This window comes from Rhinolophus sinicus, chromosome 4 (genome assembly GCF_057876585.1).
Source record: "Rhinolophus sinicus isolate RSI-liver-muscle chromosome 4, RSI-T2T, whole genome shotgun sequence".
Classification (NCBI taxonomy): domain Eukaryota; kingdom Metazoa; phylum Chordata; class Mammalia; order Chiroptera; family Rhinolophidae; genus Rhinolophus; species Rhinolophus sinicus.
Window position 1 is genome coordinate 114,983,856 of NC_142504.1, and position 27,205 is coordinate 115,011,060.

The window sequence follows — 27,205 nt, forward strand, 5'->3', positions numbered from 1 at the left end:
AGAAATCAATGATCAAATAACCTATATTTCCACTCTTTAGAGAAAGAAGTCTTCTGAGAAATCTTGATAATACTGCAAAAATCAAGATAGAATTAACTATGATTTGACAATTATTAAACTTTTTATGGTCAAGCAGTTAAGGGTATAGGTTGAGAGCTAGATAAACCCAGGAATGAAATCCGTGTTCTGCCACTGACTGGTGGCATGACGTGGATTATTTTACTTAATCTCTCTGAGTCTCAATTCCTTCCCAGGTGACATGGGGACCAAGAGATGTGAGGGTCAAAGGCAAACATGCATATCCCACTGAGCATGAGTCTGGAATATGGGCAGCTTATAATCTGCAATTACCACTTCTGTCTACGTACCTTTGCTCAAAAATAACTGTTCACATTGACTAAGATAGATGTTTTAGAATTAAATGCCACATTTTTTTTACACAGTGGAAATATGTGACCACAAAAATTCAATTTTGCTTTTCGGGGACAGACTAACCCATGTAACCAAGTATGCAGTGTCAAAAGGCCATATATACATGAACTCTCCCCACAGATGCCCGAGTCAAGTTTTTAACTACCAATTCTCACTAAAAAAGAAAACAGAATTCTTTGCAGAAATGAATGATTCCCGGCCTGGGGCAGGCAAGGTATGAGATAAGTCTAAAGCATCTTATGCCAAAACACTAGAAACTGCCAAAGAATAACAGGGACACATCAAAAGAACACAGCAGCCAGCTTGAAGGGCCAAATCTGGGACAGTCTGCACATCACAGTGAGTAACAGTAGAGTAAAACCAACTGAATAAAATAGGAAACCCATACTGATAGGAACAAAGAAATTGAAAGTTTCAGAAGGAACGGGACTTTTACATAGTCTCACAGTACCTCCCCACAAAACTTAGTATTTATTAATCGCACCGCGGGGAGGAGTAACTTTGTAGGGGAGAAACCGACACATCCTACCTTCATCACATGGCTTCAGTGTCAGCAATGGGGCAAATGGAAGGAGGCAGTGAGGACACACCACCACTTGTGTGACGTTCCTGCCACAGATGCATAACATTAGACGTGTCCAGATTCAGGGATATTCTACTAAATAACTGGCCTGTGATGTTCAAAAGTATCAAGGACATAAAAGTCAAGAATATAAACACCCTGAGAAACTGTACCAGGCTGCAAGAGAAGAAACAAGACAGCCAAATGCAACACGTGATCCTAGACTGTTTCATTATAACAAGCAGTATTGGAACAACAGGCAGAACTTAAAAGGAGTCTGAGAATTCGATGGTGGTAATGAGCCCGTGTTCATTTCCTGATTCTGGTGGCTGTTGTATGGGGGTTGTGTTTGGTGGTTGTGAGGATGTAATAATTTTCTTGGGTTGCCATAGCAAAGTTGCACAGACTGAATGGCTTAAACAACAAAAATTTAATTTCTCATAGTCCTTGAGACTGGAAGTCTGAGATCACGGGGCCATCAAAGCTGGTTCCTTCTGAGGCCTCCCTCCTTGGCTTATGGAATACCATCTTCTTCCAATGTCTTCACATAGTCTTCCTTATGTAAAATAATCTCCTCTTCTTACAGGGATACCAGTCTATTGGACCAACGTTGCCCCCCAATATAACTTCACTTTAAGTTAATTACATCTTTCAAGACCCCATCTCCAAATCCAGTCACTTTCTGAGGTCCTGGGTGCTGAGACTCCGACATATGAATTTTGAGGTGATACAGTTCAACTCATAAAAGCAGGAGAATATCCTTGTTTGTAGGAAATACGCACGACAAAATATGGATGCAATGTGACATCATGCCAGCTGCTTATTCTCAGATAACGTAAGAAAGAAAAAAGAGTTCTTTGTACTTCACTCACTTGCAACTTTTCTGTAGGTTTGGAGACTGTTTCAAAAACTTGTTAAAGAAAAATAGTCAGTGAGGGGCATTTAAAATTTTGTTAATAGGTAGGTGAGTCTGACAGAATGAACTAAATGATGCCATAGCACTTTGAAATCTCTGAATTTATTCGAGCTGTTTCTGCCTATCCTTTTACCAAGACAAATGTTGCACTAAGCATAGGAATCTTCAGATAAGCCTTGATCAAATGTTAGCATGAATTCTTAATATTCTGAAAGAAAATGATCCTGGAAAGTATAAAATATTCACAGCCCTCTCACTGTCTATTCTGCCTCACTTGAGGACAATTCTCATCTGTACACAAATGCTCTCTAGCATTTGGGAACAGATGGCAGAGAGTAATAAAAAGATTGAAAAATGGGAAGGCAGGAATGGAAGAACGATGCCCAGCAGAGGGGAGCCATCTTCCACACGGAGCAAATATGTTTCTGTCCTTGAGATAAAGAACCTGAACTGGTATTGCAGCTTGAGGCCTCCAGACTCTGTCCGTTACTCCTCTGAATTTTGTATCAATCTCCCATTTCCTAAAGATGTGCTCCAACTGAGGGAAAGTGTCTGACTGCATGCTAATGTTATCATTCCACGGGGCCTCTGCACAGGGAGGTGACACCGAGGCATCATTAATTCCTCACCTCTGCAGGACAGTGACTTTAATGAAGAGACCATAGGTGCCTTCCCTGGTTATGAGTAGTCCATGCAAAATGCCGTCACCTTCTTCCCTCACCTTTGTTCTAGGAATTGCCAGCAGCCCCCACACCATGACCTACTCCCTCTTCCTTGCTTCAGATCCATCGGACCTAATCACGATATTGTAATCTTAATCGAAATATGCAATCATGAGATTCCACCATCACATACTAAGCTATGTTTAGGATTTCACTGATTCATTCACCTCAGCAAGACTATGAAACCAGTGCACATCCGTACTTCACAAATAGATATGGACCTAGAAAAATAACCACAGACATGCACACATATACTAACATTCCCTGACTTTTTAAGACCAATAAAAATCAGACATGCCCTATTATATTCACCCTACTTTTGGGTGCATTTGATAGTAACTTATCCTTTCTGAGCAATCTTACAAATTTGCAGACTTTCACAAATTCATCTTATTTGAATTAAGGGTATCATTGTCTTTTTGATGCTGAAATTGTTGTAATTAAATTAGCCGAAAGCCCTTTGTGCTAGTTCCTTTGTCCTGCGAACTCCAAATATGGAATATATCGCCTTTCTAGGAGCACTGGTTGGGGGGAGTAATGTTAGAGATTATCACCGGAGCTGTGGAAGTTGGGTGAGTGAAAGCAATGCTTCTGCTGCCCTTATTGGGCCACTTCTCATAAAGAAATGAGAAAATACTTATTTTCAAGGTCATAATTTTAAATTAAGTTTAATTTAATTCAACCGATTAAAATTGAATTTAAGTTAGTTTAAATACTTTAAAATTTTAAAGCTTTTTCTAAGTTTCTGTCTTATTTCCTCTAATACTAATATATTTTAATTTTTAACCCTTTTTCCAAAACGGTAACCATATCTCCTTCTCTTTAATATGTTCCACATTATTAGCTACCGTTCTGTAGGCAGTTTATTGACATCTCCATTCATGAAGCTAATCATACTTGTGTTTGAGGAAATCAAATCTTAAACTGAAGTACTAGGGCTCAGAGTGTGAAATAAAAGGGCCCAAGACAATGGGAAGGGAGGTGTCCTAGAAGAACAGGTTTCTCCCCTACAAATGGGGCCTAAGTCCCTCCCCACACTATGGAGCCAGTGACTCTGGCCATCATCACAGAAGGAGGCTCCAGATTCTACCTGGAAAGTACCACCCTGAGGACTTCTCAGGCCATCATCCCAACTCAGTGGGGCCAATCCGCAAGCTATTCTCTGTCCTACAGAAAATTAGCAGAGCAAGATTCTTTCCTTTGGTTTCCAGAAAGCCAATGTAGCAGGTTTCACCGTTCATGTAATGAAGGGAAATACTTTTAAGTTTGTCAGGCCTTCATAAAGCTAGTGCACATTATATTCACTCGGAGTGTTTTGGAAGACCTTTTTCAAGTTGCCTCATTACTCTTTAACACATTCCTGTATGGGATTGAGCACTGATTCTTAGAAGAACAAGAGGGGGAAAAAACCCTCTTCTGCAGGTGTGACCACTGACAGACTTGGAAGGTCAGTGTGCTTTCTATTTACGTCTTCTACTTCCTGTTCTTCTCTGAAGAAATTCAAATGTGCCAATTAGGCAGAGGGAATTGCAACGCAGGTCTCCTGTCTTCACCAAACATTTCAACTTAGTTTTTTTTAAAAAAGCAAAACCCTGACTGAACCTGGTGATGCCATATATACCACGGAACATTATTAATAATCATACAGAGGCGTGACACACTGATTTTCAACGTGCTCATAGCACAAAAAGGTAGAGGATGCAGATCTGATCACCTGCATTAACTGATGTCATTCCAGGTGGAGCTGGGGCCTCACCTTCTGCCGAATGCCTCAGAACACTCCAGAAGTTCTGGAGGATTGTCACACAGGGTTACTTTCAGTTCCCTTCACAATCTGGTGATTCATATCAAAATCCTGAACAACATGTTTGTTTTATAGCCTCGCTGCTCCTCCTCTGTAAATTTATGTTTAAAAAAAAAAAAAATTCAGAGGTTCTCTAAACCCCAGACTTGTCAACTGGAGTTGAAAATAACTGCTGTTAAAATTTAGAAGCATGTTGCATATTTTTATGTCACCATTTCAAAGATAAAATACTTCCCAGATATCAGAAAATAAAACTTAGAATCAGAAAAAAACAACTGAAAGATATTAGAGACAAAAGTGAAAAGACGTTATTATTGAATAAAGTATTTGAGGATGATGAAATGTCAGGAAAAGCATATGTCACATAATTCTCACAACAACAGAGAATGAGGTTGAATGTATTACCACCATCTACTTCCTTGTCCACTGTAATTGATAAATTTCCTGAAATATTGCAAAAGGGAAAACAAACAAAAATACTTTAAGCCAGTTATTTTATCCTGGAGACTTTGAGGTCCTAATTATTTTGATTAATTTTTTAAAAAATTCTAATTGGGCTCAGTAATTTGATTTATATAATTTACACAGAATGGTTTTATGTTTTTTTTAAATTGTTGTTGTTGGGGGAAAATCGCATTTCAAATTTCCTAATACTCACAAATGTGCTTTGAGGGGCCATGAGAGACCGGGGCCGACCTATGCTAGCTGGAGTGGCTTCTTGGGTGTTCTCACAGATTTCTAAGGCTACACACTACTGCCTAATTTACCTTTTAACAGGCATAAAAAATAAATGGAAAGCTTTATTTGCCTTAGCTTTTCACAAAAAGAAAAAAATCTCAACCCAAGAAAACGCAACAGATGTTCATTAATGAATATCCTGGATCCACATCGGGCAGGGTATTCGATGTCAACTCCAAAAGTAATAAAAATGAAAAAAAGCAGAGTGGCATTTCCAAAGCATTTCATTTTTCAGCAACTTTGATTCTCCTGCTGCCTTGGTAAAGGATAGATGAGGGTCTAGAACAAGAGTCCCCAAATTGGGTGTGGGGATGGGGGTGGGAGAACAATAGCGCAAACAGCACTAAAGCACAAAGGTTAAAGATGGACAGTGTCAGAAAGGCTTCCTCTCAGAGCCCTGCCCCGTCAGCCACCCATCTCACAAAATATCATCACCCTGAGCGGTTCTGCGCAAAAGCAAGCGCTAGGTCTTTCTCTTTCTTGACTCTACGCACGGGCTTTTCTCTTGACTGTTGTTGGGGATTCTTCCACATAACTACCTCTGGAGCTGTTTCTTTCTGGTCACCCACTGCGTAAGAGGCCCTTGCATAGTACAACGCACATGTCTTCTGGTCCTCATCAGAGGTCCCTGCCAGCCCTTTGCTGTTCAAACAAAGCTGTATTGTTTTAGCTGTGATGTCTCCCCAGCTGGGGAGTCCAAGCCTCTCTTCTCCACCCCACACACCCGTCGCTACTTCCTCCAAGTCCTGGGCCTTGAGCTCTGCTGAGCATCCCAGCCCACCCACCGAGTGCCACGCAAGGAATGCTGGAGACCAGGAGGCATGGCTGCCCTCTGTGCTGCCATCTTACGGCTGAGAGTCTCTCGGGAGCTTGTTATGACTACCTACACTCCCTGCTTCCTCCCACAGCTGAAAACTGCCATTTTTTAATGAGATGAAAAATGGTAAGAGAAAATGATCATGTTCTTCAAAATATAAAGGATTCCTTCCTTTGGGGGATCTTTCTGTGGCTCTTTCACTATCTCCATTCTTTTCTTCCTAAATGGGTATCTGTCTGAGTTGTGTGGCACCCTGACTCCTGCCCAGTGGTGGGAGACTGTCAGACGCCATCAGATGTCAGCTTTCTCCTATGGGACAAAATGGAGCGAAGCCTGTGACCCCTTCCATAACTCAGACCAAAGTGGGGCACAAACCAGACACAGACACACAAAGAATGGAGATGCACACACAGAATGGAGATAAGAGAAAAAGAGGGACACTGTTTTCAAGAATATCGTTTTCAAAGAAATACCTCACAGTCCAACAGGACAGGGATCTGCATAGCAGCAGATAAGGAACAGAACAGGGAGAGGCAAAGTCCTGTGTGACTAGAATGGAAGCTCTGTTCCAATGACACACCCGTCCTATGTAGCCAGTCAGTCCCCAGAGGTTCTGAGAAGGGCAAGAAATTCAGTCACACAGGCTCTAGAGAGTTCCGGGGAGATCTGGGCAGGGGATGGGTTAGAGACAGTTGGTGACTGTTCTTACACACCGGGGTGAGAACTTAGATTTTATTCTCTGGGAAATGGAGGAGTTGTTAGCACTATAAGTACAATTTTAAATTTATTTTAGGGAAGTTACTAGTGCTCAGCTGGGACCTTTAAGTGATCTAAAAATGCAACCTTCTTTCTTATAAAAGGAAGACGTACAGGCACACTCAAATATTTGGAACAGCCCCACTGTCAGGGAAAATTCTTTGATGTCAAGTCACAGTTTTGTTTTGTGACGAATATTTCAATTGCTTCATGTCTTGCTACAACCATGAAGTATAGTTGTTTCTTCATGCTTATCAGTTTTATCCATCGTAAATTATTTGTCACCCTTGTAGCACAGGGTTGTTGTAAACTTGTGTTCGTGGTGAAAGACGTTTGCCAGGTACCAGAAACACCTGCCTCCATGTTTACAGACAGAGAGTTAAGGATGCACCCTTCCCCAACCACAGAAGCTTCATTCTCATGGCACCTGCTTAGACCAGACGCCCTCCTGAACCACTGTGGCTGGGAAAGCACTGTGCAGAATGGTTTAGGGCGGCATTCTTGTTCACCCTTGAACCAGTAACTGTGTGGAGCCTGCCCACAACCAGAGCTGGGTTTGGATCTCTATCAGCTCAAACCACATGGTTACTAAGTTATGGGGAGCATGAAATGGATCTTAGGGAGACAATCACAATTTGCCAATTTTCCCATCTAGTTATTTTTCCACTGTATACTGGGAATACACGTGGCACGAGGAGTCTACAGTCTTTTATCCTGACTATGCGGGCCACCATAAGAGAGCATACAAAGACTGGTGTGGTATTTGTAGTGGGTTGGTGTCCTCTAAAAGTTCACGTCCACCCAGAACCTCAGCATCTTATTCAAAAATAAGATCTTCATAGATGTGATTAGTTAGGCTGAGATCATACTGCATTAGGGTGGGTCCTAAATCAAACATGACTGGTGTCCTTATAAGAAGAGGAAAGGGCACAAAGATACAGAGAGAAATAGCCAAGGAGCACGTGGAACCACCAGAAGTTGGAAGAGGCCAGGAAGGACTGTCCCCAAGAGCTGTCAGAGGAAACACGCCCTGATTCCACACTCCTGGCCTCCAGAGCTGGGAGCAAATAAATATCCATTGTTTTAAGCCACCAAGTTGAATAAATATTGAATAAAGAATAATACACAGATTGAATAAAGAGTGGGAAAAGCTTTCCTTGCAAAAAGATTTGGAAATGACACATAAATATTAACGTAATGGGAGTTACTGAAACTACTGAGGGAAATGGTAGCATGAAAAGAGGACAGAGATTAAAAAAGAAGAGGTTAAGGGCGTGCTGTAAATAACTAGTATCACATACTCAACGACTTGGAGCTTCTGCCTGGATTCAGGAAATGCCAGCTTGAGCTGCCCAATGTGAAGTAGAAGGTTTCTTCCCAAGTATATAATCTGGCACAACCTGTCTCACATATGGAATAACGTTTTGCTCTTGTTTCTATTTCATCACTTTCATTTAACTCTCTACAATAAATCTAACTCCCCACTTTGAAACAGAAAGGAATAAATCAATTTTTTAGCATCACTACACCTGAGCTTTATAGTGACTATTTGAAATTTGGTCAACTCAGCAAAAATGTAGAACGGTGTCCGTAAGAGAAGCCACTTTCCATCCACTACTGAGACAGCGCTCATAAGATGTCCTAGGCTTTGGACAATCATCTCACTCACTGGGGTCCACTGGTGAGTCTTGAAAGCATACCTACTTGGAATCCAAGATGAAGAATGTGTCTGAATGCTGCTGTCAGGTCCCTCCCCACTTTGTGTGTGCAACGTGTGTGTGTGCAGGTGTGTGTGTATGTGTACCTGTGTTTCCATTTTGTTCACTAAAAACTGTGGTGGACAATATTAGTGCCTACCCATACACCCCACTGTCACCAATCTAGTGTCATTACCTAGTATTAACTGCCTGCACCTGTAAATGTCGGCAAATCACAGGTAACAGGTTCTGAGCCCCACCCCAGCTTCTGCCATTTGGAAACCGGATTCATTTTCTATGGCTGCCAGAACAAATTGTCAAAAGCTTAATGACTTAAAATAACACAAATGTATTACTTTATAGTTCTGTGGGTCATTAATCCAACATGGGTCTCACCAGGTTAAAATCAAGGTGTCAGCAGGGACACAATCCTTTCTTCAAGCTCTCAAAGAGGATCTGTTTCCTTGCTCATTTGGGTTGTAGGCAAATTGAGTTTTTAGTGGTTGTAGGACTAAGGTGTCATTCAGGGTGGCCTGTGGGGTCTCTGGTCCCACTCCCCACATAAGAACGCAGGATACGGTGACGCCAAAAAGGAACACCCACGGAGCCATAGATAGGGGAGTCATATTACCATATTCTCGCTGGTGGCTGGGTTGGAGACACAGGAAGCAGGAGCCACACAATCCACAGCCTGCCGTCCACTTCTCTCTGCCAACCTCTCTTGCTAGCTGCAATTCGCCGTGCTAACTGCAATCTGCTCTTGCTAGCTCAGCCACCATCTTCCTGGTAGCCCCCATTTTCTGCTAGCGTAGCCACAGCAGTTATATTAGTGGTCAATGGCTCACTGGTTACAGCTGACAGCCAACTAGTCACAGATGATGGCCATCCAATCACAGTTGATAGCCATTTACTACCAGAGACAGCACCTTTCCACGTGAGGCTGAGAGACTAGAAACTGCACTCCTGGCTCTGTCCCCACATAAGGTCACCGTTTTCTTGCTAGCTATCTTGTGGGGGCCATTCTCAGCTTCTAGGGGTGACTCCCATTCCTCAGCTCCTGGTCCCTTTCTTCCATCTTCAAACGCCTTGCACACTGTGACTCTGTCCTCTGTCTGACCCAGCCAGGAGTGAGCCTCTGCTTTAAGGGGTCACATGACGAGATGAGTGATGAACTTGGCCCCGTGTCAGGCACCTAGTAAGTAGGAGCATCTGGTTTGAAACCCAGGTATTTCAGCTACTGAGGCTGGGCCTTCACCCCTCAGAGACACTCTTGTCCTAACAAAACTCATTTTGGGCAAAGAGAAAACACCGCCTTGACGAGCGGCACTGGAAACTGAGGTGAAAAGGAAAACCAGCACTACTGAGCCTGCATTTACCTAAAATGTTGATATTTTGTTCATCATGGATACTTTGTATTAATTTTTATTTTTAAAAATATATCTTAAATCATTTATTTACCTTGATTACTGTGTTTTTGGCACCCACACACCCTTCCCGCCCTCCCCTGCCAAAGTGTGTGCCACACTCTCCTCACCACCCTCTCAGAGCCCTGAGAGAACACATGGCTGATTGCCCTTTACTCAAATCTACGGATACAAACAACTTCCCCAGATCCAGACTTATAAGCTGCCTAAAGGAATGAAATGATTCCACATGACAGAAAATGAAAAATGGAACCAAAAACTGTTCATAACATTCTGAAACATATGATGTAATAAATCAGGAGAAGGGGGCTCTGAGTTCTGTTTCCCCAGCACCTAAGGTTTTGGGGTCTTTGTTTTTACTTTGTAAAGGAATAGCATGGGGACAGAGTCCCAGAGAGCAGTTTCCAGGCTCTCGGCCTCACGCGGAAAGCTGCTGGCTCGGGTAGTAGATGGCCGTCAGCTGTAACCAGTGAGCCATTGGCCACTAATATAACTGCCATGGCTACGCTAGGGGGTTGGCTGGTTGCCAGAGACGTGGACGGCAGGTTGCGGGTCGTGTGGAGCCTGCTTCCTGAGTCTCCAACCCAGCTGCCAGCGAGAATATAGTGGTATGACTCCCCTATCTATGGCTCCGTGGGTGTTGCTTTTTGGCTTCACCATGTCCTGAGTTCTTATGTGGGGAGCGGGAGCAGAGACCCCGCAGGACAAAGAGTGTTAAGGATTCTATGACAATAGGCCAAGTTACTGTTTGAGTTGATCACACTGTTGCTGCCTGAAGCATTTGTCTTGTGCCATTGTTCTGGTCTATCTCAAAACGGAGAGTTTCTCCTGGTGAGCAGCCATCTTGAGAGGAATTCTGTTTCCTGAGCCTGAAACTAATGCTTTAACCCTTTGGGGCCACTAGAGGGCCACTGACGTCCACTATAATGAGTTTCATATTCATGGAATTTAATAAATTGGAAATTATTTACTCTATAAAGGCATTTTTAAGACAGTTGTTTCTGTGGGATAGTCTTTTAAAGATATCCATTTCTTTAGTATTCATATTATATAGTGTTCATTTAAATTTTAAGATCCCCTCGTACGTCCAATTAAACAAAAGTTATTTGCATAGCCTCCGTATATTCAACAAATAATTAAATGCTGCAGCCTGCATTCTGCAAGATTCAGCACTAGACAGTGAGGCCACAAATTAAGAAAGGCTCCATCCTTGTCTCCAAGAATAGACAAATTAGAAGCATAACTAATTCATTACAATGGATGGTAAGGGTCAGAGTAGACCTCTGCACAGGGAAAGGTAGGGCTGGCGAGACAGTAACCCACTAATGACGTGGAACCCAAATGGAAAAGGACCAGTACGTAAGGCAGCATGCATTTGCTATGGAAAGGGAAGAGATCTAGCCACTCTTCAAGGTTTAAAGTCTGAAGTCATTCCCACATTCTCCCAAACAAAAGATTTTGTCCATTGGAGTTTTCAGAGAAAACGAGCAAACAGGGGAACTCCCTAAGCCCTGACCGCATCAGAAACCTAAAATGACCTACCGAACAATGTTTTACCCCCACAAGAAACTTCACTTTTTAAAACCCTTTAAAAAATATTTTTAATTTTAGAAAAGGTAAAAGCAAAATGTATTTTCTCCAAAAGCCATGCCTGGTTGCCTGGTCAGGGACTCCCCTCCACTCGCTCTTTGAGAAGCCAGAGCCATTGGAAATAGGCCTGGCTGTCACCGTGTTTCCCACTGAGTGAAGTAGGACATATTTTCTTTTCTATTTTGCATAAGGGCAGCTGAAGGGGCCCTTGAACAAATGGGGGCACAACGGGAGCTGGAAGCTCCTGCCATTCCAGAGGTCTGAGTGCCACCCTTTGTCCCATTTTCCTGTGGCTCGGGCTTCGAGCCAGCTCAGGTCAGAGAGCGGTCAAGGCTGCTGCAGGCGTTCCTTCAGCGGCCTCTGTCCCCAGGAGCTCCCTGGGCTATAAACTGGGGACAGAAGTCAACAGGATGTATAGATAGAGACCAACCTGGAAAAGAAAAGTCTTGCTCTCAACAGTCAAAGCTTGTCCCTGGGCCACTGGGGATTCGCAGGCAGAGGGAGAGACAAGTGAGCCAGCCCCTGGGAGGGTGTAAGCAGGTATCATGCTGAGGAACGCCGAGGGAGTACAGAGGGACAGACAGCCACGGAGGGACAGACAGCCACCCAGAACGCCACAGTTTGGGCTCCTGGATGCAAATGCAAATGTTAAGCTTTCAGGCAGGAAGGGCCCATGGGCAGAATAGGGGCTGTTTATGGAGCTCTGAGCCAAAGAGGATGACCAGGGAGAGGGGGGAAATGGTGAATGAGGGTGCCCCTGAAGGGAGGCTGCCTAGATGGCACCATCCAGCGAGGGAGTGACCTCCAGGCCCTACCTACTGGCACCGAAACCCTAGGGTCCTAGGAAGCAGGGCCTGAAAACACACCTAAAAATCATATCAGTTACATGTGGTGTGCAAAGAATAAATGGCTTTGCAACAGTTGGCATAACTGGACAAGAGACATATGTTCCGGTATAATGATCTTATCTCATGACAATCACGTTTTGTGCCAGCGGGCCCTAGGCTCTCACACTTCCTCCACCGGCCGGCTGTGTAGGAGGTAATAAGCCCCACTCTGCCAGACAAGAGCAAGGAGAGGGCTCCATGGCAACGGTTGAGATCCAGCCAATGGGAGGGGCTCTGCCGCTGCCATCTGCTCTCCGTCATGCAGAAGGAGCTTGCACTGTGTGGCCATCAGCCACGTTCTACCCATGGGAGGCCTGATGCTTGCATGGTCTTCCCTGGGTCCTGGGGTCTGGAGTGGGCAGGGGGAGAAGGTGCCACTGTGTTCACAAATCTCAAATGCATAGGTCTCTTTAATTTCGTCTGAAGTGGCTGGTGTAAAGAGTGCTCAATTTAGCCAAAATCCATGGGGGAAAACAACAAACTTTTTTTTAAATCTGGGAGAAAGCAAAAAATGGAAATATGGTGTCTGTAAATTCCTCAGATTACTGGCACAAGGAACAGAAAACGGAGTGGGAAGCTGATCAGAACATCTCCCCTTCGAACGTACAGAGGGATAGTGGATGGGGGGAGGGGGGTTCACACAGTGTGAGGGATATAAATGATAAACGTCTAAGTTTTGCTTTGTCTTGTGCACCTGAAACTAATAACAACAAAAAAACAAAAAAAAACACTATCTTCTTAAAAAAAAAAAAAGGAAAATCTCCCCTTCTTGTCTCTTAGAATGAAACCTACCGTGCTGGTCACCTTTCTCTGGGAGGCACAGGGTCTGCAGCTCAGAACTCTGAGCATCTGTTTTGCTGAAAGGCTTGTTACATAAGGCAGACAGCTTGCCCTCCTTCGTGTTCCTCTTCTGCTTTGCTGTACTTCGCATACTCAAAATAAAAGGCTTAGATTCAGTCTCCTTCTGTTCTTCTGTCCCCTCCAACAGTTTCTCTTTCTGTTCCCAGAACTTCAAGTCACCCCGAGGGTCAGCTGGAAAGCCTGGGTAAGCACAGAACAAGGATGCAGTGGGTCCTGTTTCCTCTGCTCTGAAAGCGCCTGGATCCTGAAGCTCCCTCTGCACCTGCGAGAGGATTTTGCAGCATCTTCACCTCGGCCTCCAGCCTGGCTGGCACCAGGCACGGTTGCTGTCACAACCCGCATTCATGCTTGGGTATCACCTCCTTGCCTTATAAGAACACACAGAGGTGGTTGTGGAGAAACGTGCATGTGTGTGCTCCAGGGGTAAAGGTGGGCTGCAGGGGTGCGGAAGGGCAGGTGTGAGCCCTCTGCGGTGGGCTGACCTGTAGGCGGAGGGGCATAGGCTCTAAATGGGACAGAATGGCCTTTGTGTGCTGGCTCTGCACCTCTTACAAACTCAAACTGGAAAATTACTCAACTGCTCTAAACTTGGGCTCACTCATCCATAAAATGATGGTAACTGTTAAGGGTTAGTTATGTCCCCCCAAAAAATGTGTGGATGTGGCCTTATCTGGAAATAGTCTTTGCAGATGTAATTAATATGTAAATTAAGGCAGGTCCTACTGGATTAGGGTGCACTTTAAATCCACTGACAGGTGTCCTTATGAGAAGAGGACACATATAGGGACACAGGGGAGCAGGAAGCAGAGACTGGGGTGACGTGTGCATACGCTGAGGGGCACCAAGGATGGAGGTGACACTGGAAGCTGGAGAAAGCGAGGGCGGACCCTCCCCCAGAGCCCTCAAGGGGGTGTGGCCCTGTGGACTCCTGGATTTGGGACATCTGGCCTCCAGAAGTGTCAGTGAGTAGAGCTCTGTCATTTTAACCACCCAATCTGGGTACTTTGTTATGCAGCCTGAGAAACTCATACGGTAATAAACCTAGTTGACAGGCTACTTGTGGGGATTAAATGAGGTTATATAAGTAAACGCTTATTAAGTGTTAGATATCATCCCTTTTCTTTCCTCTTGCCAGGGGCTGAGAATATAAATAAACTCAGGAAGGGCTTTCATAGCCCTGCTGTCACCTGAGAACTCAAAGGTGAGAGCTCCTGGGCATCCAGTAATCTGATTTGAAATGTGCAGCCAAATGACACAGAGCTGCCACCTGTTTCTGCTGACTTCCTGCACACAGGACAGGTTCTTGGCCGTGGCTGGTGGCTGGTGGCTGGAGGCTTCCTTTGGCCCAGGGCTTGGCCGGCTTGGCAGGAGGAACTCGGTGATGATCGCAGAGAAGCTCCAGAGCTGACCGTCCTGTTCTGCGACGGCACAGAGACGCAGGCCAGTCCCCTCCCAGGCCTCCAGGGACATGTCTGTAAGACGAGGCACACCAGCCAGATGACCTCCAAGTCTCCTTCCACCTCTGGCTCCACGGCAGTGTGAGTCCAAGATTTGGGGGTCCAGGAACCCAAAAGTCCAACCCCCAAGGTGGTGGCACCTGACAACTCATGTTATTCCAACATGAACATCTCAGAGACCATTCGAGTCATCTGTGTTGTGCCAGGTTTTGAGACAAAAGTATCCAACTTATTTGAAGATGCAAACATATCCAAATATAAAAGGTACTAGCGAAAGCAAATTAATGTATCAGGGAGAAATTGTAGTTTCTTATAATTGAGCAGTTAAATAATTTGTAACAGTGAAAGACTCCCCAAAAGACAGTTTCTCTCATGAACAAGAGTCATGCAAGTGATGCACTGTTGAACCACTGAAATTCAGACAACAGCCATGTGTTTCCGTAATGGGCATCTCAGCTTCATGGATTTCATTGCTGAAGGGAAAGAGGCCTTATATTGAGCTTTTGTTACAAAATAAAGAAGACACCCAAGTAAGTTGAAGTTTGAGATCCCTTTAAGCTTTGAAAAGATTTAATCAAATATCAGTCTGAGAAGAATGTTATCCTGCATCACACACTGGGAAAAAGATCAAGTACATTCTAAGAATGTTTCTAAAAGTAAAGTATTCAAGAAAGATAAGTTTAACATCTCCTCATACCTCATACATCTTTAGAAGGCACTCAACTCATCTTAAAATGTAATGTAACAGTTGGTGAATATAAAAACATGTTTTTGCAAATGGCAGGACTTCTTTCTCTCATGGCTAAATAACACATATACATAAATCACATTTTTCTTTGTCCATTCAACCATCGACAGATGCTTAGGTTGTTTCCATATCTTGACTATTGTGAATAAATACTGCAGTGAACATGGGGGTGCGGTCATCTCTTCCATATCCTGATTTCATTTCCTTTGGATAAATACCCAGAAGTGGATCATATGATAATTCTATTTTTAATTTTTTGAGGAACCTCCATACTGTTTTCCATAGTGGTTGCACCAATTCACATTCCCACCAACAGTGCACAAGGGTTCCCTTTCTCCACATCCTCACTGACACTTGTCATCCCTTGTCTTTTTGGTGATGGTCATTCTAACAGGTGTACGATGGTATCTCGCTGTGGTTTCCATTTGCATTTCCCTGAGGAGTAGTGACACAGCATCTTTTCATGCGCCGTGTTGGCAACCACATGGATGGACCCTGAGGGCATTACGCTCACTGAAATAAGTCGGACAGAGAGAGAGACAAAGACTGCATGGTATCCTTACATGTGGGTTCTTAAAAGAAAGTCAAACTCATAGAAACAGAAACCAGAAGTTGCCAGGGGTCAGGGTTGGGCAAAGTGGGGACAGGTTGGTAAAAAGGTATCAACTTTTAGCTATAAGATGAATAAGGTCTAAGGATCTCATGGAAAACATGGTCATTACAGGCGATAACACTGTACTGAATACTTGAAATTTGCTAAGAGAGTAGAACTTACATGTTCTCACACATAAGAAAAGATAAATATGTGAAATGATGGTTCATTAACTAGCTGGGAGAATCCTTTCACAGTGTATACATGTTTCAAATCACCGTGATGTACACGTCAACTGTCTTATAATCTGATATGTCAATTATACCTCAGTAAAGCTGAGATCTTTTTTTAAAAAATGTTTTTAAAATATGTCTAAATGAAGAAGGATGCTGTTATACTAAGAAAGGTGCTGAGGAGGGTGGTGTGCTTCACAGATTCCAGAGAAAAGAAAATGGGAAGGTGAGCATTTGCCGGCTTGTGTATCAGCAGCTCAGTGATGAGAAGATGTGTCCCAGGGACAAGCACGGCTGTACCCCTCCCATCATCCAGGTCCCTTCTCACTGACATCTGCTCACCTTCTAATCATTAATTCAGTTTCTCAGGTCAAATATAGCAGATATACGTGTCTGTATGCGATTCGGGAATACACTGACATTATGCCTAACAAATTAATCTTGTGTAAATCAGGCTTTGGTAGCCTCAAGTGTCAGAAACCAGCTCAAGCAAGTTTAGGCACAAGAGGAATTTAACAGCCCTTGGAGCCCCAAACAAGCTTGGACAGCCAAATGTTCAGAAAGTCACAGATGCAGCTGGGCCTCAAGGACATGTGAGGCCAGGCCTTGACACCAGCAGGAATCTCCCTGAACTCTGGCTCCGTTCGCTCCCGTTGCAGCTGGCTTCCCTCATTTCCCAGACACAGCTGCACTGCTCTGGTCTTGGGACCCGCAGCCCCCCTGGGACCCGCAGCCTCCATGCTCAGAGCCCGGCTCCTCCCCGCTGTCCAGCAGAAGTCCCAGGAGACCACCCCACAGAGCATCTGTGCTCTTAGTGGGGGCCTACCAATCCCTTTAGAACCATGTGCTTGGACATGGGAGTGGCGGGTGGGGGGCCCAGGGGAGGGGGCTGGTTCTCATCAGGTACCAGAAGTCCATCACACCCTCCAAGGCACAGGTGGCTGGCAGGAGGCACTGCCCAAGGCCCGGTCATCTCCCACGGAGCCGACTAGGGAGGTCACCCATCTTGAGTACTAAGAATTCAGACCTTGGATAAGGAGGAAATGAAACCATCAGGGACCCTTATCACAAAGTCTGTCTGAAACAGCTCTGGGTCTTGCCTGTCGAGTTATGACGTAAATTGGACCGTGTTCTCCCAGTTTCATAGCAGCATCAGAACTGTGAGAAGCCTCACTTTTTTTATTTAGTATCTAAATGACGAGTAAGTAAGCTCACTTGCGGTGTTTATTTTTTTAAAGACAACTTCCTGGGGTCAGAACACACATACCTCTATCTTCTATGCCTTTTTCATCAAGAGGCTTTACACTGAGACCAGCTATTCAGAAACACCGTTCTCTCAACACCTAGCATCTCCCAGGTGTTATGACACATGCTGAGGGTGCAGGGGTCAGAAAGACGGGGCCCCCCGTAGGGAGCCTTCTCCCTTCATTGGCTGAGGCTCTGGGGGGGCTGGCCTCTCAGAACCTCATCTTCTTCAGCAAAAGAGCCCAGGTAATTGACACCCCCCGACCCCTTTGTGACAAGGTGATACACAGCCTCCTCCCCACCACTCTAAAACATCCAAGATGGGTTATGTTCTCTTAACTTTTTGATGGTAAGCATGCATTACTCTGATTTATTTTCATTTTGGATATCCAGTTAGGGCAAATGTCATTTACCTTTGGTTTTCCACAATATTCAATTTATAATCATAATTGTTATAAATTCCAGTAATATTTGACATGTGATGGACAGTTTGGGACAGCTTCAGTTACCTCACTAAATGAGTTAATTAACCAACTATATCACGCGTCAGCAATTCTGAACAGAGGCTTATAGTAACAATAACAGGATGAGGACAATTAAGTCTTTGGAAAAGAAGAAAGGAGTGTTTGAAAATAATTTTAAAATATTTTCAAGTTTTTTAACGTGAATAAGGTCACTCGAGTATAAGAAACTCCATATGAGGTGCAATGGGGCAGACTTTGGCCTTGTCGATGTGTTATTTTTTTTAGTCCAAACGTAAGAATAAGTAATCAGTGATGGTCTTCAGGTTTTAAAAGCACTTTTGAACATCGTGGAAATTAAAAGCTGTCATACTTATGTGTTTTGGGAGTGACCAACTCACTTTCTCTTAGAGCCATGAGATTAGTGGGAATTTTGTCTTTCATGGGCTAAGACTGAACACCCAGGAATTCCTTCTAGAAAATTCTACTGCATAAAGGCAGCAGTGATGGGGGATGGGAGTAGAAGGCAGTGAATAGTAGGATTTCCTGCAGACATTTACACCAGGGTAATATCAGCAGGGGTCAAGTTTTTCTTTTCCAAAGAGCAAATGTTTTACAATCTTGAATGTTGTCAACCAAAAATAAATCAGTATGGAAGAATGAGAAATGGCATTCTACCAGAAAACTCAACCAGAACAACCGTAATAATATGGGAATATTATTTCTAGGCCTGTGACACATAATCAAAAGAGGGTACCATGTCATTCTAATAATAGAAATTAAAAAGCCTTGAAAAGCAAAGCCTGTCAGTGTTTGGTTCAGCGAACAGTGAAATTGTTCAGTTCAGCTCAGTGCCAGAAGCAAAAGCAACTTAAAAAAATGAATACCCACATTTGATAATAAATATTCTGAGTATTTAACAATAATTTTACCTAGTTCCTTGTAAGCATGCATCCGTAAGAGGATATAGTATTATTATGCTGCATGCACTCAGAATTAAGATTTTCATAGAAGAAACCTAAGCCAAAAATAACAGAATTATTACATATGTTTAGTGCCTGCTGTGTGTAACTCATATTACTTTTGAAAATGTGATTGTATATCAAAATAACCAGACATAGCTTTAACTGTGGGAATTGATGTTATTTTTAGATTTGCATGTCCAATAATGGTTTTATTATTTCAATCCTGGCCAGTAACCCAGATTTAGAATATTTTCCACTCTCAGAACAGAGCATGTATTGGTATGTGAACTATATCTCAGTAAAGCTATTGGAAAACAAAATAGGGACTACAATCACAGAAAAAGCAGGTACACCTTCAAGCACTATCCCCTAAGCTGTGGCTCGTTATTTGGGTGTCCTCAGTCTAAGCACGCGAAGATTCCAGCACAGAATATGAACCTACAGAAACATCACCTTACTCCCAAGACCCTAAGAATAGCTAACATTTATTAAACACTTACTGAACACCATGAAATGTTCCAAACCCTTTCCACACACTCATTGAATTCTCACAATGACACGTAAATGAAAGAGGAAACGAAGGCACAAAGAGTTTGTACAAATTGCCCAAGGTCACCCAGTGAGGGACAGAGCTAGCTAGCATCTGTGCTTAGGCAGTGTGGCTGCCAGTGCAGACGCTTGGTGCCGGCCTAGGTTGGGACAGCCTAAGAACTGGACACCACATGGCCGAGCTTGCTCTGTCATCCAGTCCGAGCCCACCTGGGGGCCTCTTGGTGGACCAGTGGTCACACCCCTACACCACTGGGCACCCTTTTGAAGCACCACATAGGATACCATGGAAAGGCGCTGAACTGGAGTCAAAGTAACGGGCCCTGGAATAAAGTCGCTGCAGGGTGGCCAGGACATCTCCGAGAACTGCCATCACTAACGTCTCACGGCCCTGCAGACGCCATGGACATCATTCTATCCATGGTTGATGCAGGTCAGTGTTCCCTCTAGGGCTGCATTTGGACCAGGGACTCTGGAGGTGGCACGTTGCGAAGCAGGACTGCCGTGCTGGCAAGTGAGCAGGTGCTACACGGCCCTGTCACTGGAGGGCTAAATTCAAGGGCCTCTAGCGGTAGTGGCCGTGACCTCTGTCCCCCAGGGCCACAAGCCTGGAGGATGGAAGCAGTGCCTGCTCCCGCCCTTTCCTGGACCCCGGAGAGGGAGCGCAAGAAGTTGTGTATGCGTCCTTCCCCTCTGGCAGGCCTCCCTAGAGTGGAGTGACTGGACTGACCCACATGGTGCTGTGATGGGTGAAAACGTTGTCTAGAGAAGTCACTTGGCTGGACCCCAAAAGATACACCAATGTTTAGCAATAGGAGAGATCCCCAACTAGCCCTGAGACCCCTAAAAACCGTAATGTAAAACAGCACAAACCAATCAAAGTGCTGCCTTCTTCCCCTCTGCTCCAAGCGCCTGCTGCTGCCCCTCGCTGCTGTTTTCTCATTCACATCCAGATCTTTTTGTTAAGATTTATTGATATTTACCTAATTTCAATACCTCCCCCAGGTGATCAAAACATGGCATTACTCCTTTTTCAAAGCTTCTCCGTTGCCGGGAAGGTAGACACACTGTACCTGAAATACCGCTCTATAAAATAAAACATGGTAGATACACAGAATCTGAAATACTGCTCTATGAAATAAAAGGTACAGGAGAGCAATGAAGTAAACGTCCAAAGCCTGAGTTTCTGGCATATATAATGCGTCTGTCATCTTAGCTCTGCTCACAGAAGCTGTCATTGTCACTGCAGAAAGCTGCAAGCATTGTAAGGACAGACACAAAATCAGCTCCCTGGACAGCAGACTTGGGTAAGAGGCACATCTTTTTGCCACTTCTACAGACTGCGTTTAAAACACACATACACACACACACACACACACACACACTCAGACACACACACATACACACACCAACAAAAAGAAAGCCCCCTCTTCTGGATTTACTCTGGATCTTTTGCTCTGAAACTTTAACTTAGCAAAGCTTTTTTCTCTTATATAAAGATTGATTATACCGGTGTAAATACTTAACTTACAAATACTTTTTGGCCATTAAATTAGTCTGTAGTATCTTAACCAAATAGTGAACAAAACAAAATAAAAAAAGAAACTTTAAAAGACGATCATGGTTCCCGTTAGTGCTGTTGCTGCAAAACCAATTCAGTGAAGAAATAATAATTTTTAAAAACATAAGTAACTTGGGGTGATTTTTTGGTTTGATTACATTAGGGATAAAATATAGGATGCCCTGCTTAATCTGAACTTCAGATAGACAACAAATAATATTTCAGTAAAAGTATGTCCCAAATACAGTATACTTTACAAATATTGTCTGAGACCTGCTTATGCTACAAAAAAAAAAAAACAACGATTCACTATCTACCTGCAGTTTCAATTTAACTGGGAGGCCTGTATTCTCATTTGCTAAATCTGGAAACCATAGGTTGTTCCTGTGTTTTGTCACAAAATATTCTTGACAGGTAGAAAATATTATTGAGAGCTTCGGAAATTAATACTCATATGTATAAGATGCAGAAAGCCCCCCAAAAAACTTGTTTTGAACTCAAAATATATTTTTATAAGCCAATAAGACTATACATACAAGTTAGACTTGAGAGCTAACCCAACAATTGTTTCCAAGGTCAACGTGGAGATAAAAATGACCTAATTCAAACTGGGAAGAGTTTAATATGGTTACAGAATTAGTGAACAATAAAATAGATTTCTTGTTTTAAAATCTTGAATGCTGGTTTTAAGAAGAGCCAGTCTTCCCTGGTGCATGAGGAGTGCCACACACCTGAGAAGACGGAACGGAATCTAGGGCATCATCACGGCTTCTTGACTCACGCTACACCGTTTCCTTTAGAGAGGGATAGTGCCATGCTCACAATCAGAATAATTTCGACTCTCAAAAGCAACAAGCCTTAAACATTTAGGGCAAGACAAGGGTTTCCCTACCAGGACTGGGAGAGAGGAGGGATGGAAGAAGGAGCTTTTGTATTCCAGCGGGGGGAAGATGGTGTGAGGTGAAATTAACTGGGCTTCCAGAGGGAGGCAGCTGGGACAGACTGTTTCTCACACTGGCCACCAGATGGTGGGACAGCCCTGGACAAGTGGCTGCCAGGCCATGGGGGTGGGGGCAAGAATGGTTTTGCCCAGACTCTGATGAGATGAAATGTTAAAAAGCTAAATTTCCACATCAGGAAGTGATCATATCTCACACAGCCCACAGTCAGTTTACTGTCCCTTTTGAGACTTTCAGAAACGTGCATCAAAGTTGGCATTTACTGATAAGGAAGGGTGGGTTTTGAAAATCTATCAAAAAAAACAATTGGCTTCTTACGTTTCTCTCAATTTGATTATTTAAAATCATGCTCTGTGTCTACACCAATACATTTGGAGTTCCAATATTATGGGAGAAGTGAGCATCGAATGGTTCCTGTCCAGCTTTCAGTGTTGGTAGACTCGAGGTGATCTGGTCTGTGATGTCTCTGGCATTAGGTCTGAAGACCTGGCTTTGCCCTCCTGGCACCTTGAATTTGCGATGTGGTCTCCGCCTCCATTTCCGCAGCTGTAGAGTGAAGGTGCAATACCTACTGCATCAGTCAGGCTCAGAGCCACAGAGAGGGCATTCAATGCGACAGGCTTTGCCAAGCAGGTGATGGACCTCAGAAGCCACTCTGCGCTCAGGGAGGCACAAGCTGACAGAGGGAAGGACGGGGGCACAAAGGGGGGAGTGGAGTTAGGGGCCTCACTGGGCTCACTGACGGCCTCAGCTGCGAGTTAAAGCCTCAGTGATGCCACCTGAGTCTGAGTCAGGGCAATGTGCCCTGTTCGTCCTCTGCCATCCTGCCCAGTGCTTCCCAATGACTGTGCTTGGCCAGAGCGGACCACCTGGGGACACCAGGAAGCACACCCTGTCTGGAGCCTGTAAGAGTCACTCTCAAGTGACACAGAGCCAGACAGGGGACAGGTGAGGAATAGATCCAATAGCAAAAAATGCCAAGGACAGGACCTTGCGTGGCAGGCTGGGGTGACCAGAATCCATAGCGCTAAAGCCAGTTGTGCTCAAAAAGCTGAGCTCTGGTGAGCACGGCGCCTTAGGACCTGAAGCGGTGAATGAACTTGCGAGACTTGTAAACAGAACTACTGGGTGTGACTAAGCAAGAGGAACGGAAATACAGTGCAGGGACAATCGAACAAGCAAATACCATAATATTTATGTCAGGTAAGGCATTCATCAGTCCAGATGGGCTGTTCTGAGCACAGCAGACACCCTGAATGTGCGCACAAAGGAGGTAAGCGTGGACTTGCTCTGGGGAGGGGTGTCACCCACTGACCCTCACATGCATCCCTGGCCCTGAGACACCTCCGAGTTCACAAGCAGGTGACAAACTACATAAGGGTAAACACAGGTCACAGACGTAGAATTTGGACAATTAAGTTCGAGAACTTGTTGCAACGATGTTGCTAACCTTTTTTGATATCAGAGGGATTATTAATTATCAATTTGTCCAACTGGACAGTTAACCAAGTTGACTATTTGGAAGTGCTGAAAAGGCTGCATGAAAAAGTTAGATGACCTGAAACTTTTTGCCAACAATTCATGGCTCTTGCATCACGACAATGTACCAGCTCAAACGGCACTGTCTGTGAGGGAGTTTTTAGCCAGTGAACAAATAACTGTATTGGAACACCCTCCCTACTCACCTGATCTGGCCCCCAATGACTTCTTTCTTTACCCAAAGATAAAGGAAATATTGACAGGAAGACACTTTGATGACATTCACGACATCAAGGGTAATACAACGACAGCTCTGATGGCCGTTCCAGAAAAAGAGTTCCAAAATTGCTTTGAAGGGTGGACTAGGCATTGGTGTCAATGCATAGCTTCCCAAGGGGAGTACTTTGAAGGTGATAGTAGTGATATTCAGCAATGAGGTATGTAGCACTTTTTCTAGGATGAGTTCAGGAACTTAATTGTCTGACCTCATAAAACACCTCCTTTACAACATATCATTTTCAAGACAGATCAAATATTTCAAAAAATATCCTGCTAGACCCCAGCTACCACTTGAGGCTGGGATGGTGGCAGCCAAACTAATACAGCTGCAAGAGGTCTTAAGGTAACCTTGTCTAATGAGCCGCCTCCAGGCAACACACTAATTTCAGGAGAATGAAATCACACATACTACATTCAAAGGCAGGTACAGTATTGTAATTCCTGATTTTTTTTCTTCGCTTCTTCCGCCAGCCCCCTGACCCCCACTCCGGTCGCTGGTACCAGTCAGAAGCTCACAGCAGCTCACCGCAACTGGCCGCACACGATGGCCACTGGCCACTCATGGCAGCACATGGTAGCCTGTGGCAGCACACAGCACCCCACGGCAGCCCATGCCAACCTCCAGCTGCTCACGGCAGCCCAGCCCAGCTCCAGGGAGAGCTGTTGTTCACAGTCTTAGCTGTAGAGGGTGCAGCTCACTGGCCCATATGGGAATCGAACCGGCCACCTCGGCGTTAGGGACGGTGCTCGAACCACCAGGCCAGCCCCCAATTCCTGGTTTTAAAAGTACCATTTCTTTCCTTCTGTAAAGGAGACCTGCCAACCACGTTTTTCTTAAATTGGCTCTTGGGCAACAAAATGTTGCTTGTCCATTATTTTTGGAGTGAAGAAATTTGGACCCAAAGAAGTTGTGTGACTTGCTGCCCAGGCCCACACAGCCAGTTAAAGGCAAAACACAAATTAGAAACCCACTTCTCCTAGCTCCTAATCCAGTGCTCTTTCTGTTTCAGCCAGTGGTGGTGCCAAGGATGACAAATATGAGTTCACTGATGGCCCAGGAGGTCACAGTGAGGCAACAGCTTGTCCCTTCCAAGTGTCCCTGGAGGGCAGTCAGTCCTGCTGGCCGTGGCACCATTCCAGCCTGTGTTGCAAGATGGCTTGAAACACCAATTAAAATTGCAACATACTGGACTTTGAATGAAAACTTTGAGAGGCCAGACTTTGGACATCTCTAATTCTCGTTTTGGAAAAAGAGCATGTGATGTTTCAGGTTCTACGTGTCAAGTGCATTTAGTTTGTCTTTCACCTGCCTCGTGCTCCAGGCCCTCCTAGATCATGTGGCACACTTGTCCCAGCACATACCCCACTCCACCATCTTCTTTTGTGCACATCCTCCACCCCACCTGCACTGGCTATTTGCAGTGTTGTATCTCCTGTAACAAATTGTTCCAACACAGGAGCACTGGATAAATATCTGCTCAATAACTGAGTGGAAGATCATGACCAATTATCGTATTTTCTAGAGCTTGACAGTTCCTATAGCTGCACAGGTAATGTGTCACGTGGTCTCTTTCGCTGATCTATTCCATCAGACAGGCAGTACGTGAATCGGAGAGAAATCAGATCCATAGTCTTTACTACAGAATCCTAATAAACTAAGAGCTGACAAGTTGAATTCCTACAACACCTGTTGGAAGATGATTTAGAGGCTTGCTATTATCATACAATAATATGAAGTTATGTTAACATGCCCTTTCATATCTCGTTTTCAATGTATAAAGATTTTATTAAGAGCGATTTATTTCCAATGTTGTTTCCAAATAGGAGAATGAAAAGACAAAGCCTGTGAGCATTAGCACGAATGCAGACTTCATGGGACCTGTCGGTGAAGTTGAGGTACCGCCAGAGAAGTCAGTGTGTCTCAACCTAGGCGTTCCCTGCAAGCCGACCCTGGGACAAGCCGCAGAACAGCTGATGTGGGAGGTGACACAGAGAAGGGAGGAGAGGCAGCGAAGTTCGAGTGCATTAGGGACGTGGTCACAGCAGCTGGGGCCCAGTTTGGCAGGGGACTGCAGAGAGGGTGTAGAGCATGCCTCCTCACTGTCCCTGGAGAGGGAGGAAGCCAAGCTATTTGCCCACCGACTCCTGCGCTCTTGATGGAGTCGCTCCTAGGACCCTCCCCACTGTGGTCCCAGCCATGGTCCCAGGCAGAGCCAGATAAGCCCTCAGGCAGAGACGCAGCAAGCCAAGCGCTCCAGCCAGAACTGAGCCAAAGTGGCTTCCTGGGTAGGCTGGGAGGACACAGGTGGGGCACTAAGTACCCGCTCTGCCCCAGCTAGGGTTGGGGACCCGGAGCATCTACACAAACGTAGGTGTCATGGAGAACTCCTGACAGGCAAGTATGAGCTGCAGAAAGCTCTAGCCAATAGTTAGCCGAGCCACAAAGGCTCGCTCCTGCCAGCGTCTGCGCTAGAGACCGCAAAGCATGCTGGCCCGCCACAAGTAAAGAGGGGAAAGGCAAACTCACTGGGGAAGTGATGCTCCAAGACAAAGATGGGGAGACACTTGTTCTGCCTGTCTCCAGGGCCAGCTCCACCCTGAGCCACCACCCACTCCCCTTCCTTTTCTTCACAATGTCCTGACTCGACTTCTATGCCCGGAAATCAACATGGTCAAAATTGTGCAGTCACAGGAAGTGTTGATGAGGTTTTTAAAGAGCTAACAGAAAGCCTCCTCCATCACTGGCTTGAGAGGTGGTGTTAACGAGGAGGTGAGCACTAGATGTGAAGACCTGTCGTTTTTAATCATCGGTCACAAACTCAAAACAGAGCTTTGGGCAAAAACATCTAACACTGCATCCATTGCGAATGTCTTCTCCCCATTAAAGACTGAGAATCTGAAGTCAGTTGGCCACTAGTGACCTTCGGGGAGGAGCTGTTTGACAGCCACCTACATAGGCACCTGCCGTGGAGAAGGTGCCCCAGGGAGGACTGGCTTGATGGCAACTTTAGGCTGTGCTCCCATCTTGGTGCTGACTCATCTGCATGGGGACTCCCAAACGCGGGGCGTTTTCAACTTGGAATGGTCAGAGCCTGATGCAGCCACTGGTGGCCCAAACCGACCACATGGAGGAGATTTAACAACGTAGAGGGCGGATGGGGGTTACTCTGGGTTCCTTCTGCTCTCGCCTTGTAGCTGTGTTCTGTCATAGCTGACGTGTGTTTCACTTGCTCCACCTGCTTACCTGCCCTGCTCTCACCTCACCTGGTTTTTCTAGGGATACCTGCAGCATGCCCAGGGTGCCCATTCTGTGTATTCTGAACAGAAGTGATGAAGAGATGGCCCATTAGCTGTTCTCCTCTAGGAAGTAACCCCCACCGACTCTGACCCAGGGTCACCAGTGGAACGGAGTAATTGCCAGCTCACTACCTGGTGTTCAAATAAGCATGACGTCAGACGCTTCCCTCTTGC

General features: G+C 44.9%; 1 protein-coding gene across 1 annotated transcript in view; it reads right to left on the reverse strand.

Annotated features, from left to right (window-relative positions):
* Window positions 1–27,205, reverse strand: part of FBXO15 (F-box protein 15) — a 91,722-nt gene that overhangs the window by 60,796 nt on the left and 3,721 nt on the right. The gene's annotated exons all lie outside the window — the stretch shown is intronic.